Here is a 15,214-nt window from a genome sequence, read left to right as displayed (position 1 = left end):
TACTATTAATCTGAGGCCTAAAATTGCTTCCCTTGTCCCTATACTTTTCCTGAAACCTAATCGGTCTTCTCCTAACACTTCTTCCACTCTCCTCTGAAATCTTCTGTATAGAATTCTAGTTAAGATTTTTGATGCGTCACTTGTTTAAAATAATTGTTCTGTATTCTTCCCATTTATCTGCCCCTGGTTTCTTTGATATCATGACTATAACACTTTTTTTGAAGTCTGATGGAAATTCCCCTTTTTCATAAATATTACACACCAGTGTGTATAATCTATCAATTGCTTCCTCACCTGCACTGCGCAGTAATTCTACAGGTATTCCGTACTATAGACATATATATTTTTTCGAGATGAAATATTTGTAAAAACCTTCTCAGTTATGCCAAGAAAAGCGGGTAAAAATTTAGTTGCGATTGATCGAGTAGTTTTTTTGTTTATCCCGAACAAACAAAACCCCTGTTCCTTTTTATATAATAGTATAGAGCAGAGGTCGGCAACCTTTTGCTAACAGTGTGCCGACTAAGGGTTTAAAATCATTCGGTCTGCCAACAACATTCGTATTTTTATACAATTCCATGTCATACACCCGTTCAACAATATAATTTATACAGCAATATAGTACAATAATAGTTAAACTACATTGAAAGAAATAAACTGTTTTTAAAAGATTTTAAGTGTTTATTATTAATGGGAGGGGAGCCTTGCCGTTGCATGGTCTTACCCAGTTCCTCAATATCAAGCAACATACTTTGTTACTTTGAAATTTACACAATTTTCGAGATATTCAGGCGTTAAGCAACCTCGTTGTGGACTTAACAATGTTTTCATATGAAAGAAAATTTGCTCACAGAAATAAGTTGAACCAAAAGCTCAAAGAAGAGCAAAAAAAAACAATTTTCTTCAAACAGATGAAAGATCTCGGGAGGGATGTCCAAAAGTTGAAAATAGTAGCGAACTTTTTCTAAATTTTCATTTTCCAGCGAATTCCTGCCTTCAAAAATTTTTCATGTCCATAACTCTGAAGACCTAAAAATTCAATCTGTTGCATTTCAAAATCACCAATATCTAATCAACTAAAAAGTTTCAATCGGGTAATTGTCAAATCAGGAATGTCAAGTTTAATGAAGTATGAAAATAAGGTTCCGTGAATTTGGAAGTCTTGACTTAGTTTATCAAATTTTGCTTTGGGTGCTTCAATGTACTCCTGAAGTTCTCATCTACATACATGTCAAATTGATTTGAATGATTCTTCACATTTGGGAAGTAGTTGAACGCTTTGATTTTGATGTCGTGTGAAAAAATTTGAAGTTTCATTATAAATGCTTTCCAACAGCAGAAAATATCAAGTACTTTTTGACCCTCTCCGAGTAATTTCAAATTCAGCTCATTTAAATGTGTGTTTATGTCAGTCAGAAACATCAATTTTAACAATCGGTTTTCATCTTTCAATTTAGGAAAATTTTTCTATTTTTCGTCAAGAAAAACCTTAGTATAGCTTCAAGAAAACAGATAAATCTATTAAAACTTTACCTTGACTAAGCCATAAAACATTGCTATATAACAGAAATCTCCATATTCACACTCAATTTCTTGTAGAAGACTTTAACTGCCTGTGAACCGGTGAAGAATAAGAAACAAGAAAGTTGACTATCTTAGCAACAGATGGTATCACAGAGACCAAAGTTAGAGATGAGGTCTTTGCACATAAGCTATCATCAGGAATTAAAAATATTACATTAATGTCAAAATTTTAAAAATCACAGGGTAAAATGTATAAACAGTCATGACTGTCTGGTCCTAACAGTGTACTGAAGGAAAATATATGTACTCTGGTGGATTAAAATGAAATCAGATGGTACCATGTTGTGTCTTCAGTCATTTGTCTGGTTTGATGCAGCTCTCCAAAATTCCCTATATAGTGCTAGTCGTTTCATTTCGGTATACCCCCTACATCCTACATCCCTAACAATTTGTTTTACATATTCCAAACGTTGCCTCCCTACACAATTTTTTCCTTCGACCTGTCCCTCCAATATTAAAGCGACTATTCCAGGATGCCTTAATATGTGACCTATAAGTCTGTCTGTTCTTTTAACTATATTTTTCCAAACCCTTCTTTCTTCGTTGATTTGCCGCAACACCTCTTCATTTGTCACTCTATCCAACCGTCTGATTTTTAATATTCTAGTATAACACCGCATTTCAAAAGCTTCTAATCTTTTCTTCTCAGGTACTCCGATCGTCCAAGTTTCACTTCCATATAAAGCGACGCTGCAATCATATACTTTCAAAAATCTTTTCCTGGCATTGGTACCATGTTATCAAGGAGATTACTATTACACTAAATTAATATTTCTTTATATTTATATTATAATAATGTATAGCAGAACTGTGGACCTTTTGTAACAATCTGATCTGTGCCCAACTGTTGAAAACAGATTTCTATCAGTCTCCCCCTTAGATGCCTAATGACATAAGACCAGCATCAGTTACATAGAAACTAATATTTAAATTAGCAAAACAACTGATTTATTACAATTAAAGTAAATAAAACCGTAATGTAAAAAAAATTAGAGTCCTGTTCAGTCCTACTTGTATTATGCATTTGCCACTCTTACAATTGAGAATAAAGTCGAAAAACTAATATAATTGAATAAATCAAGCTAAATCAATATACCTTAGTTCAGAGTTAGATTATAGGGATGAGTTACGCTTATACATGTGTGTGCACATCTATTGTAGGTTATGTCATGACACATCCACCTTCTGGTTTTCATCGCAAAACTTTGCCACTGATGACAGATTAGTTTTCTTTTGACTACAAAAGATCAGACTTGATATAATCCCTAGATTCCTCAAACCATAATGATTGTTTAACTGACAATCCCTCTGCAGATACAAGATTTATCAATGGCCGCGGCCAAAACTATTTAAATATCGAGAAAACTCATCCTTGTTACAAGAAATGTATGAATCTGCTCTTACGTATTAATTTTAAAGGTTTAAAATTCCCCAAAGTCTGGAATAGAATCGTATATGGACTCTCGCTATCGGTCAACTTGCTCTGGCATGCTTCCAGAACAACGGCTTACACCGCTTTTTTAAAGCATCGACAGAAATGAATGGCAGTATCAACTACAAGCTACATATCTATCGACTGATATTTTACATTTTACTCATCTTTAGATAGTCAGTAAATACCTCTACTCTTTTTTTTTCTGTTTAGCCTCTGGAACCACCATAAGGTATTACTTCAGAGGTTGATATGTACGAATGTAAATGAAGTGTAGTCTTGTATAATCTCCACCCTCCAACCATCTAGACAACTTTTATGTAGCAGTATGTCACTTCACTATTCAACCGAAATTTTTAATTTCTTTAATTATAAATAAGTGCCATCGATTAATACGGTTATTAACCATTAATAAATGGTATTGGCATATGATGTGAAAACGGTCACCGCTGCTTAATTTCAATGTTTTATAAAAACCAATTTATTAAATATCATTTTAGCTACTAGCATTTTAATTTAATTGTAAACCCTTCAAATTCCAGTATATTACTCCTTGACACAAGTTTCATGATTTGATATCAATTCTAAAGGAAGCAGTTTACCATTTTATCCATAATCTGCTAGGTTTAATTTTAACTATATTTTACAATCTACAAATGCGCCCATTTATATTCTACAATACAAATTTTAAATTATCTTTTCATATAAATTTTTACTTAGCAAGTAAGTTTTTTTAATATTATTTAATGCATCAGATTAAGTTTGAAAATTGTATATGAAAATATAACGGTATTAAATACAAATACCACATTATTCCAGGATAAAACAGAAAACTTTCAAGATAAAAGATGTTAATTCCAACAGGTTAGTAGATTTCCAACCTGATAAATAAATAAATACAAACACATTAGAATTATCTTATGACTCTTGTAAAAAAAAAAAAAAAATAACACATCTTCCTTATTATAATTCTTGCCAGTTGAATAATGAGGGAATTTCTTCAACAATTTTAATTCTACTATTGCAATTTCTTACTGCAAACAAATTAAATAATTTTTATGACAATAAAATGTTTGTTCAATAACGAAAAAGAAAGAACAAATAAAAATAACAGACCGATTTAAATTAACTATTTAATATAACAAATACAAACATTACGCTACAAATTAATTTTGAAAGTTAATCTTTATCAGCAGTTACTTACTGATTAACACCAGAATTAAAAATAAATAACATTGGAAAATTTATTTAAAATAAATAATAACAAGAACTATAACAAATTTGAGAGCAGGGATGGATAAAATATTAACTTATGAATGTATATCGGTCGGCGTTGCTCAGTATAAACATTTAAAAAATTCCAGATTGTTCTAGAAGTTCCAGCTAAAAAAATGTACTACAATGTTTCAGAAGATCTACAATGCTTGAAAATGTTGTAAAAACTTTTACGAAGTTCTACAAATTTCCAAAAATGTAGTAGCGTTAAAAAATAATAGTAATATAATATAGAGTTCTCACCTTTCACCCCTCCACCGGCCGTTACAACAGGGATATCTAACACCCACAGTATTTTTGCTCATTTAAACTAAGTAATAATTGTCCCCAAGTTTGGTTGAAATCGGTCCTGTGGTTTAGGAGATATAGAACATATATACTCGCATTCATAACGTACAATGACTTCATTTATTAAATAAATTATTAATTGAGAAAAATTAAAAACTAATAAATAATATATTTTTTTTTTAAACTCTTAGCAAAAACAGTCTTATTATTTTTAATTTGAAGTTTATTTTTTGCATTCTACATTAACTAACTCATACTTTATATATATATATATATATATATATATATATATATATTACTTATATATATATAAGTAAGAGAAACAGCTTTAAAAAATACATCTTTTGGTGAAAACTGCAAGCTTCTATTCTAAGTTAGATGCTTCAAATTTTATGCAGTCATTTAAATATTTTAAATGAACTAAAATTAGCCTGTTTTTTTTATAAAGAAATTACTATTTCTCGTAAAATATGTAACCTAGGCTAATGAGTGTGCTATCATTTTAAAGCTGTGTTTTAGAGTTTTTCAATAGAGTAATAAGAAAAATTATAATTTTTTTTTTTTTCAGTTAAAAGGGCTTAAGTGATTTTAACATTTTCATGAAATTTATGTTTTTAAGAGAGTAATGTTCAAAAATTTACAAATCACTTTAAAGTGTCAGGCATACAAACAGTAATTAAAAATGTCAAGTTGTCACTATTATCAGCTGTTTCCCACCAAAATGGTGAAGAATTAGCATTTATTTATTTGAGGTTAGGTCGGTGAAAAGTTTTTTATTAACAACAGGTAAGAAAAGCGTTAGTATAGAAGTAAAATAGCAAGTAATCGGTCTCTGAAGAGCAGATAAAACATAGACATTGCTGAATAATTAAAAATATCAAAAACATGTGTACAGCAAGTTGTTAAAAAATATCGTAATCAAGAAACTGTCGTTGATCTTCCACGATCCGGTTGACCACAAAAAACGTCAATGAAGCAAGATAGAGCAATTATACAGGTATCAAAACTTTATCGGTCTGCTAGTTCGCCTGAACAGAAGTAGCACAAAATCATGGAATTTAGGTTAGTACTGCCGCTCTTTCTAGATGTTTAAAAGAATCTGGAATGGAATTGCATTTCACATTAGCAAAGCCTCTTTTAATCGCTGTCCACAAGTCAAAACGTCGTCAGTTTTACAAGCAAACGAAGAACCGGTTGAAAAAAGCTCGGCGAAGGGTTGTCTTTTCTGATGAAACCAGATTTCGGTGGCATTCAAACAGAAAAGTTATGGTCAGGCGAACAAAAACTGAAAAGTTTCTACCGGCCTGCATCATTCCTGCTGTGTAAGGTGAAGATGCTGTCTTGGTGTGAGGTTGCATAACTTTAGAGGGCGCTGGACACCTTAGAATAATGGATAGGACAATGAACAGCATACAGTACATAAAAACAAAGGAAGAATTCACGCTTCCTAGTGTCCATAACCTGTCGGGTGAGAATTTCATCTTCCAGCAAGACAACGTACCTTGTCGTAAATCATGAGTTACCAAGGCACATTTTGATGCAAATGATGTGGAACTTTTGAACTGGCCTGCTCGTAGTCCTGACCTAAATCCGATGAGAACTTATGGAATCGGATTGCACTGCAACTTGCTAAACGAAAACGTAAAAATAAAGCTGAGTTACGACTTCAAATCGCAAGTCTGTGGCAACAGGTGACGAAAGAAAAATGTCTGGAATCGATTGAATCAATGCCCGATAGAGTAGCAGCATGCTTAAAATCGTATGGAGGTCATACAAAATACTAAACATTTAAAAAATGATGTAGCATTATCTCTGTTATTGTTAAGTATTATTTTTAATATTTACTTGTATATAAAGATAAAGATTGTAATAAAGATTTTGTCAAGAAATACTGATTTTTCGGTTATTTTTAACTTGTCCTTAAACTTATGAAAGATACTGTATATATATATATATATATGAACACCATATTACCTAGGTAATGACAAAAGAGAGAAATCACTCACACAAACTGCATGGCCATCAACATCATCTCATGCCAAGCATACTACAAAAAGTGAATTACTTTTTCAGAACCAAACATTTTTACATGTCAACATGTAAAGCCTTACAAAAAAAACAGGTAGCTTACTAATCAACATCCAACAATTTCATTCTACTTTTTAAAATAGATTAAATATGACTGTACCCTGATTGACATATATATATAAATGATCTAAATTAAATGAATCAATAACTGATAGTTAGTTACCATTAGATCATGACAACTTTCTTTCTTCCTGTCAAGCCTCAGGAACCACCATACGGTATTACTTCAGAGGATAATATATATGAATGTAAATGAAGTGTAATGTTGTAGTCTTAGGTCAACTGTTCCTGACACATGCAGTTAATCCCACCAGGCTGTTCTAGTTGTGTACTTGTCTTTGCAAATCAGCTAATTTTGAAATCTTAAACTTCAAAATTTGAAGTCTTTAAGTTTTAAGGTTCAAATCCTAGTAAAGGCAATTACTTTTATATGGATTTAAATATTAGATTTTGGATACCGGTGTTCTTTGGTGGTTGGGTTTCAATTAATCACACATCTCATGAATGATCGACGTAAGACTGTAAAGATTTACTTCATTTAGATTCATACATATAATCCTCATTCATCCTCTGAAGGAATACTTGATGGTGGTTATGGAGACTAAACAGAAAAAGAGAGGTAATTTTTTTTTTAATAATTAATTATAACACACTACGACAACATGTTCAATAAAATTCATGTGAAATACAAAATTCAACTCATACAATAAATCCTTTGAAAAATATAAAAGTCAGCTGTAATACAATAACAATTATGTTTGGAAACTATATAAAAAAATCCTAGTAATTAGGAAAGGGAGACTAACTCCCATTGCCACCAGTGGATCATCACAAATTTTTAAGACTATATTTACAAAACAGACAAATTTAGCTAAAATCAATCTAAAACTCATAATTTATTTATTTTTCAACATACACATTACATACACACACATATGTATATATATATATATATATATATATATATATATATATATCATTTATTTATACAGGTAAAAATATTTATATTAAGTTTCCAAGCAGCACAATCTACAGTATATATTCTAATATCCTATCAAATCACAACAGAACTAACTAAAACAATAGCGAACAAAATTCCAAGTGTAATCATAAAGTATAATCAAAAACAAATGAACTACATAATTTATATAATAAATAAATTATAAATACAATTTTATATATATATATATATATAGTAAATAAATTACAAATTCAATACACACGCATATATATATATATATAAAATATACATAATTTTGGCAACAATGGGTATTGCTTATGTACGCTGATTACAGATTTACAGGTTGTTATTAGTTACAGCAAGGCACAGCATTTACATAATTACAATCTGACTGTCAATACCATTAATTAGTCAATTTATTACTTTACAGTAACTTAGTTTATTAATAATTAGCTTAGCTTATTAATTCCAAAATAATAAACTGCTTAACAATTGAAATCTAGTTCTAGTTCACCTAGTTTTGTCCTTGAATCAGGCTCTAACATTACAATATTTTTAGAAGATTATGATTTCAGTTCCAAGATCGATAGAATGAACAAAAATGAAAAAAATTATCTTTTTTTTTCACAGTTAATAATTACTTAGACAGAGCAAACAAATTAGAATAAATATAGTTATTTTCATTGATTAATAAAAATTAATTATAAAAACTGTTCATTATTATGGGTATTGATGTCATGTTATATAATAATTAAGAGGATGAAACATTTTTTTTTTAATTTCTACTTACAACTGATTATTACTTATAAATAATTAAGGAACTGAGTAATTTTAGATCATTAAAAAACTGCTTATAAGTTTTATATATTAACAAGCTTTCTTTTGTAAAAAAATATATTTTTCAACATTCACAGAAATGTCCTGATTTCAAAAACTACTGAAGAAGTATAACAATTTTTTTTTAATGTTTGTTTGGGGTATAGTAGCAAAAAAGGGATGAGAAGTAAAAAATGATATCTATTAGAACACAATCTGGTCGTAATATGTTCAGTAATGATATATTCAAAATGAAGTTTTGAAAATTAAACAGAATAAAACATTTAATTAATAAATAACCAAGAATATGGATCTTATATTAATCGATCTACAGGAATTAATTTCTTTCTGGAGTGAAATCAAATGACAAAAATTGTTAAAAAAAAAGTAATTTATAAATAACAAAAGCTGCAAACCATAAAACTATAGATATAAAAATAATAGGTTGAATTTAAAATATAATCAGAAAACAGAAGGAATGTAAGTATGAATCAAATTATACAAATATAAAAAATGAAATAAATTGCATCTAATTTTCAATTATTAATAAATGTAAAATAACCAAAAAATTGCACGCACACTTGTTATACATTAAATTATCTAACTGCAAAACTTATTAGTAAAAAACAATTCAAAGATCTGCAACAAGTTATTTTTGATTATGAACTAATACAATTATAACAAGTTACATCATGACAAAAAATACTTTGCACTTATAATCTAACCGATAACATTAACACAAAATAATGTTATATAAGATAATAAAATTAAAGATGAGTGCTAATTGTTTTTAAAATGTTAAGTGCTCTTTTTCGCTAAATCTTAATTAAAATATAAATTAATAAAAATCAAATAATAATTTATCAGAACATTAAACGATATAACCTAAAAAAAATCTTATCACTCGGATTTAAAAATAGACTTTATTAGCAAAATAATAATATGAAATAAACAAACTTGCAGAATCTGAATAAAGTTCAAATAGGTTATCTTTATCGTGTTTATAACCTACGAAAAATGACAGTACATAATATTAACGACAATTAACGCAATACGCGAATAAATTTACAAATATCACAATAATATTAATGCAACTGTGAATTTTATACAGACTAAGAATTTAGAGTAATAAATTTATTACCTTGATAACTATTATTTTAGCAGACAAAACAAATATCAGCTTGATAAAACTGTCCTTCCGTTCAAACAATTCAATCGATATAGAACAAGGCCTAGGTTATATAAACTACAAAAAAATAATCCGATAGGCACAAAATTGTTCAAAGACACTAACATAAACCAATAAAAGGCACACTTAAAAGATTAATGTAGTTATTTAGCACCAAAACAGAACTACTGCGAGAGCAAAACGGAGTACACGAGCAAATAGCAGAAGACCTATTATTACTAACAGCATGTAGTGGGGATTTTGTTTGGCGGTGAAGTAGTGGGGAACCGAAGTGCAGCCGCCTACATTCAGATAATTATAAGTCACGTGACATTCCAGCGGCAACAGCATTCTTTTAAAAAAAACACGAAGGCAACCCATTCCCGTATGTATTTAACCATAATAAATTAACCTTCGTATAAAATCAGGAGGGCATTGAACAATCATGATAAAATTAATTTTTGTTTATTTCTCTAGCAGTTTTAAAATGATTACGTTATGAAATAACTTCTAATTATTGTTATTCGTTGTAAATACACTTTTATAAAACTAAAATAACATTTTTTTCCTTGAAACAAAAAATAATAACATGCTTTGCTAAACACAGATTTGTTCTTGAAATTTTGCTATCTTTTCATTAATTTTTGTAACAGAAACCGAACCACCGATCGATTTTAATTGTGAACAAGACTGTAGCTAAAATAGTTACAAGCAAAATAATATACAGTAAAATATCTACTCTAAGATAACCAATATATTGTTATTTTTTCCTACCAGTTTTTCTAGATGGATAAATAATTATCTGGGAAGATCCACTTAAAACAGACTAGCACTTAATAACTGCTAAGTTAATATCAACACTGAGCAAGGCAGGTACACTAAGGAAATCAGCTGCAGCTGAAAATAAAATTAAAAAGTTTTATCGCTCTTTTAAGATATACAATTAATATTATAATTAATAATACCTTTTATAAATCTACAACCCTTGTCAATTTTATATTACATTATTCATTAAGTTAAAATATCTTTAGAGTAATATAATTGCAGTTTTTATGAAATTATTTCCAGATGAAATTCTACTTAAAATTTGTTACATTTCCTGTAAATAAGAACAAACTTGAAGGTAAGATAAATTTGCATTTCTTAGTTTAATTATAGAAATAGTTTTTCTTTACTGAAATATTTATTAATTTTGAAAGAGTACAGTAAAAATAATATTTTGCTGATTTTTTTTTTTTTTTTAATTATAAATTTGAAAATAAATATTTACTTTCTTACATGCATATAAAAATATACCATTTTTTTTTTTTTTTTATTTCAAACTTACTGCTACAATATAATTTAAAAAATATATCACGTGATTAAACAAATGCGATTAAGTTATATGAAAAATTTTTTTAATACATTAAAGATTTAATATTGGCCGGTATAATTGAAGAAAGTTTTTAACAAAATTATTAAAAATTTTTTTGATTATACTACGCAAATCTGGAGCAAAAGATACATATGTAATATTGAAAGCAGAATTTTTATTAAATATAACAAATAGCTCTCATATGCTGACTGCTAAAAATAGAAGATACATGGCGCGTAGCTGTTCCATGAAACCAGCGGGGATCTGTCCGACAAGATCAAAATACGATATTGCAGTCTGTAACAAATCAGTAATACTGTAAGACATTTGATACTGTCAACGCTATCTGGACGAATAAATCTGAACTAATAATAGGAACTACGAATAAAATTTAATAAAAGCTCGAATAATATATTTGCGCTATCTATTAAAACAAATGTCATTGAGTCTGTTCATTTGACCATTATTTTTAAATATTCATAAACTGTTAAACAAAATTAAACTTTTTATTCTTTTTTAATCATTACAAAGGTACTTTGTCCGGTTATTTAAAACAAATTACTTTAAATCTTCATGTAATAGTTTTTCGTTTCTTTTTAATCTAATAAAATTAACAAAACACTTCATAAAAAGTTTTTTTTTGTCTTCAGTCATTTGACTGGTTTGATGCAGCTCTCCAAGATTCCCTAACTAGTGCTAGTCATTTGTTTCGGTATACTCCCTACATCCTACATCCCTAACAATTTGTTTTACATATTCGTTGCCTGCATACACAATTTTTTCCTTCTACCTGCCCCTCCAATACTATACTCCAATACTAAGCGACTATTCCAGGATGTCTTAATGTGTGGCCTATAAGTGTCTATTCTTTTAGCTATATTTTACTAAGTGCTTCTTTCCTCATCTATTTACCGCAACACCTATTCGTTTGTCACTTTATACACCGATCTGATTTTTAACATTCTCCTATAGAACCGCATTTCAAAAGCTTCTAATCTTTTCTTCTCAGGTACTCCGATCGTCCAAGTTTCACTTCCGTATAAAGCGACGTTCCAAACGTGTACTTTCAAAAATCTTTTCCTGACGTTTAAATTAATTTTTGATGTAAACAAATTATATTTCTGACTGAAGGCTCGTTTCGCCTGTGCTATTCGGCATTTTATGTCGCTACTGCTTCGTCCATCTTTAGTAATTCTACTTCCCAAATAACAAAATTATTCTACCTCCATAATCTTTTCTCCTCCTATTTTCACATTCAGTGGTCCATCTTTGTTATTTCTACTACTTTCATTAATTTCGTTTTGTTGTTTATTTTCATGCGGTAGTTCTTGCATAGAACTTCATCTGTGCCATTCATTGTTACTTCTAAATCCTTTTTACTCTCGGCTAGAATTACTATATCATCAGCCAATTTTAGCATCTTTATCTTTTCACCTTGTACTGTTACTCCAAAGCAAAATTATTCTTTAACATCATTAACTCCTAGTTCTATGTAAAGATTAAAAAGTAACGGGGATAGGGAACATCCTTGTCGGACTCCCTTTCTTATTACGGCTTCTTTCTTATGTTCTTCAATTATTACTGTTGCTGTTTGGTTCCTGTGAATGTTAGCAACTGTTCTATCTCTGCATTTCAACCCTAATTTTTTTAAAATGCTAAACAATTTATTCCAGTCTATGTTACTGAATGCCTTTTCTAGGTCTATAAATGCCAAGTATGTCGGTTTGTTTTTCTTTAATCTTCCTTCTACTATTAATCTGAGGCCTAAAATTGCTTCCGTTGTCCCTATACTTTTCCTGAAACCAAATCGATCTTCTCCTAACACTTCTTCCACTCTCCTCAGTTCTTCTGTATAGAATTCTAGTTAAGATTTTTGATGCATGACTAGTTAAACTAATTGTTCTGTATTCTTCACATTTATCTGCCCCTGCTTTCTTTGGTATCATTACTATAACATTTTTTTTTGAAGTCTGATGGAATTTCCCCTTTTCATAAATATTACACACTAGTTTGTATAATCTGCCAATTGCTTCCTAACCTGCACTGCATAGTAATTCTACAGGTATTCTGTCTATTCCAGGAGCATTTCTGAAAAAAGTAAGCTAATATATTGTAAGCTATTTAAAATAGCTTACTAACTAGCTTTTTCAAATATTTGAAAAAAACTATTTCATTGAATCTTTGTACATTAAATAATTTTTTATACACCTTTTTGTTTTAGTATGAATAAAATTAACAATGTAATTTACTAAATTGTCGATCTCCGTGGAGGAGAGGTAGCTTCTCGGCCTGAATTCTGAATTCGAATCCCAGTTAGACATGGCATTTTTCATTTGCTATAAAATTCCATTTTCCAGGTGCAAGCTCCTGTGGTAAATCAATTCATAAAAAAATAATTTATATGTTCAATGATTTATGATAAAAAAGTTTTGATTCTGTGACATTTAAATAATTATTTATTTTCTTTATTTATTATTTTTGTGAAGATAAATTTCTTTAGAAAACTCAAAATTATCACTGTAATATTTACATTGTAAAATATCAGCCTTTTTCTTTAGAAGCTTCTCCAGTTTAGAATACAACCAGTCTTAAGGGATAGCAATTGAGTTGACTATCTTGGGTATTAAATTTGAAAGGGCCTGAAATGAGAGCAATAATGTCATTTAGGAAAAACAGAATTAATCATAATTTACAAACTATTTGATTCTTCATAATATCTCTGTTTTTCAAATAAAATATAAATCAACTTGCAATTACAAACAAAACAGTCATCTGTATTAAATCTTAGCAGACATGAGGGATTCATAAAGAAATCGTGACTACAGTTCTTTAAATCAGTTAGTCAACCTATTTGTTTTGATTAATTAGCAAATTTTAGAAGATACTCTCATGTACTAACTGAAATTTTGAGTAGTATGATAAATTAATCAAAAAACAAGCAATAAAATGAAGTTTTCTATTGTTTTTAATAGTTTACATGAACAAAGAGCAACAGATTTGATTCTTTCCAGTATTCACCTACATAGATAGACTTGTTTATTTATTCAGATTGTCGTAGGTAAAAGAGTGATCCATCAGAGAGAGGTGTTTGTAGTCCTAGATGAATCCACAGAGGCATCTTGTTTCCTTCAATGTATACCTACTTAACAAGGTTTGTTTTGCATCTTGTTGCGCCTGTTCATAAGCAATTATGGAAGTAGATTTTGCCATGTCTTCATGTCTCAAGAGAGACAAGAAGTGGTTCTGACAAAAGAAGAAAGCTCTTTCTTGACCTTAGGTAGATGTGTTGCTCTTCATGAACAAAGAAAGGATAGCGAGAGTTTGATGTCTATTTCTTTTGTTTGCCTTCTATGGCTAAATTTCTTCGTATTTGTGGTGGGGTGTTTCCAAATGAGATGGTAGATCTTCCTGATAAGCATAGGTGTAAAGCATCTAGAAATGATCTGAAACCTCTCAGTAATTTCACATCTATTTGTTTCGTGTGGGATACATTTTTAATCGTTATGTACAATAATTAAACATAATAATATTTGCATCCTCAATGTGGAGATGGATCCCTTTAACTTAAAAAAAAATTCTATACGTCTGGCTCTGGTTTCAAATCCCTGTCAAATCTGGCATGTTTCATAACCAATAAATTTTCTATTCTAAACCCCATTTACCAGTTTTAAGTTTGTGTTATCATTATAAAAAAAGTAATAGATTTGGGTCAATGTTGCATTTGAGTAAATTATGGTAGAGATTTTCTGTCAAAATTAATTTGAAATTTTATATCTGTTTTTTCCACTAAAAATCATTCTTAATAATTTTGCAAAATTGTGGTGATGGTAATATTTTATGTGTAAAGTTACTTACTCCTTATAGAGAATACGATATTGTACAATTGTTTAAAAGGGAAACAAAATCCAGGGCTACCACGGAGCAAATTACTCCATGTGCATGAATCATAAGGGCGCAAAATTAGAAAAGGCAAACTTTAGATTTGTAGAAAATACTTATATGAAATTTTTTTTTGAATTGCCATATTTTCTATAAAATACACTAAAAATAAAAAAAAATATTTTTTACATAAATGAAACTGCTATAAGCAGCTGAATATTTTAAGATGTCTTTGACATTTTCATATTTTACACAACTAATCCTGTAAAAATGTATGATGATTGCTAATAACGCTTAAAAGCAACTATGGCCACCCAGTATATGTATTAAAAGTTGTATTTTACAACTAAGAAGTTATGTATGTCTGGG

The 15,214-nt window shown here is 29.4% G+C and overlaps 1 protein-coding gene across 3 annotated transcripts in view; it reads right to left on the bottom strand.

The window, feature by feature from the left end:
- LOC142333004 (uncharacterized) overlaps window positions 1-9,845 on the bottom strand; it is a 356,865-nt gene extending 347,020 nt beyond the window's left edge. For 2 of the 3 annotated variants that reach the window (XM_075379768.1, XM_075379770.1), the window contains exon 1: window positions 9,586-9,844. The gene's annotated coding sequence lies outside the window, so the exon portion shown is untranslated. Of the gene's footprint in view, window positions 1-9,585 lie in introns of all 3 variants that reach the window. The other variant, XM_075379771.1, reaches the window with a different exon arrangement.
- Window positions 9,846-15,214: the final 5,369 nt, after the last annotated feature.

The sequence above is a fragment of the Lycorma delicatula genome, chromosome 12 (assembly GCF_047948215.1).
Source record: "Lycorma delicatula isolate Av1 chromosome 12, ASM4794821v1, whole genome shotgun sequence".
NCBI lineage: Eukaryota > Metazoa > Arthropoda > Insecta > Hemiptera > Fulgoridae > Lycorma > Lycorma delicatula.
Note: the sequence above shows the minus strand (reverse complement) of the source record. Positions and strands in the feature narration are given on the sequence as shown.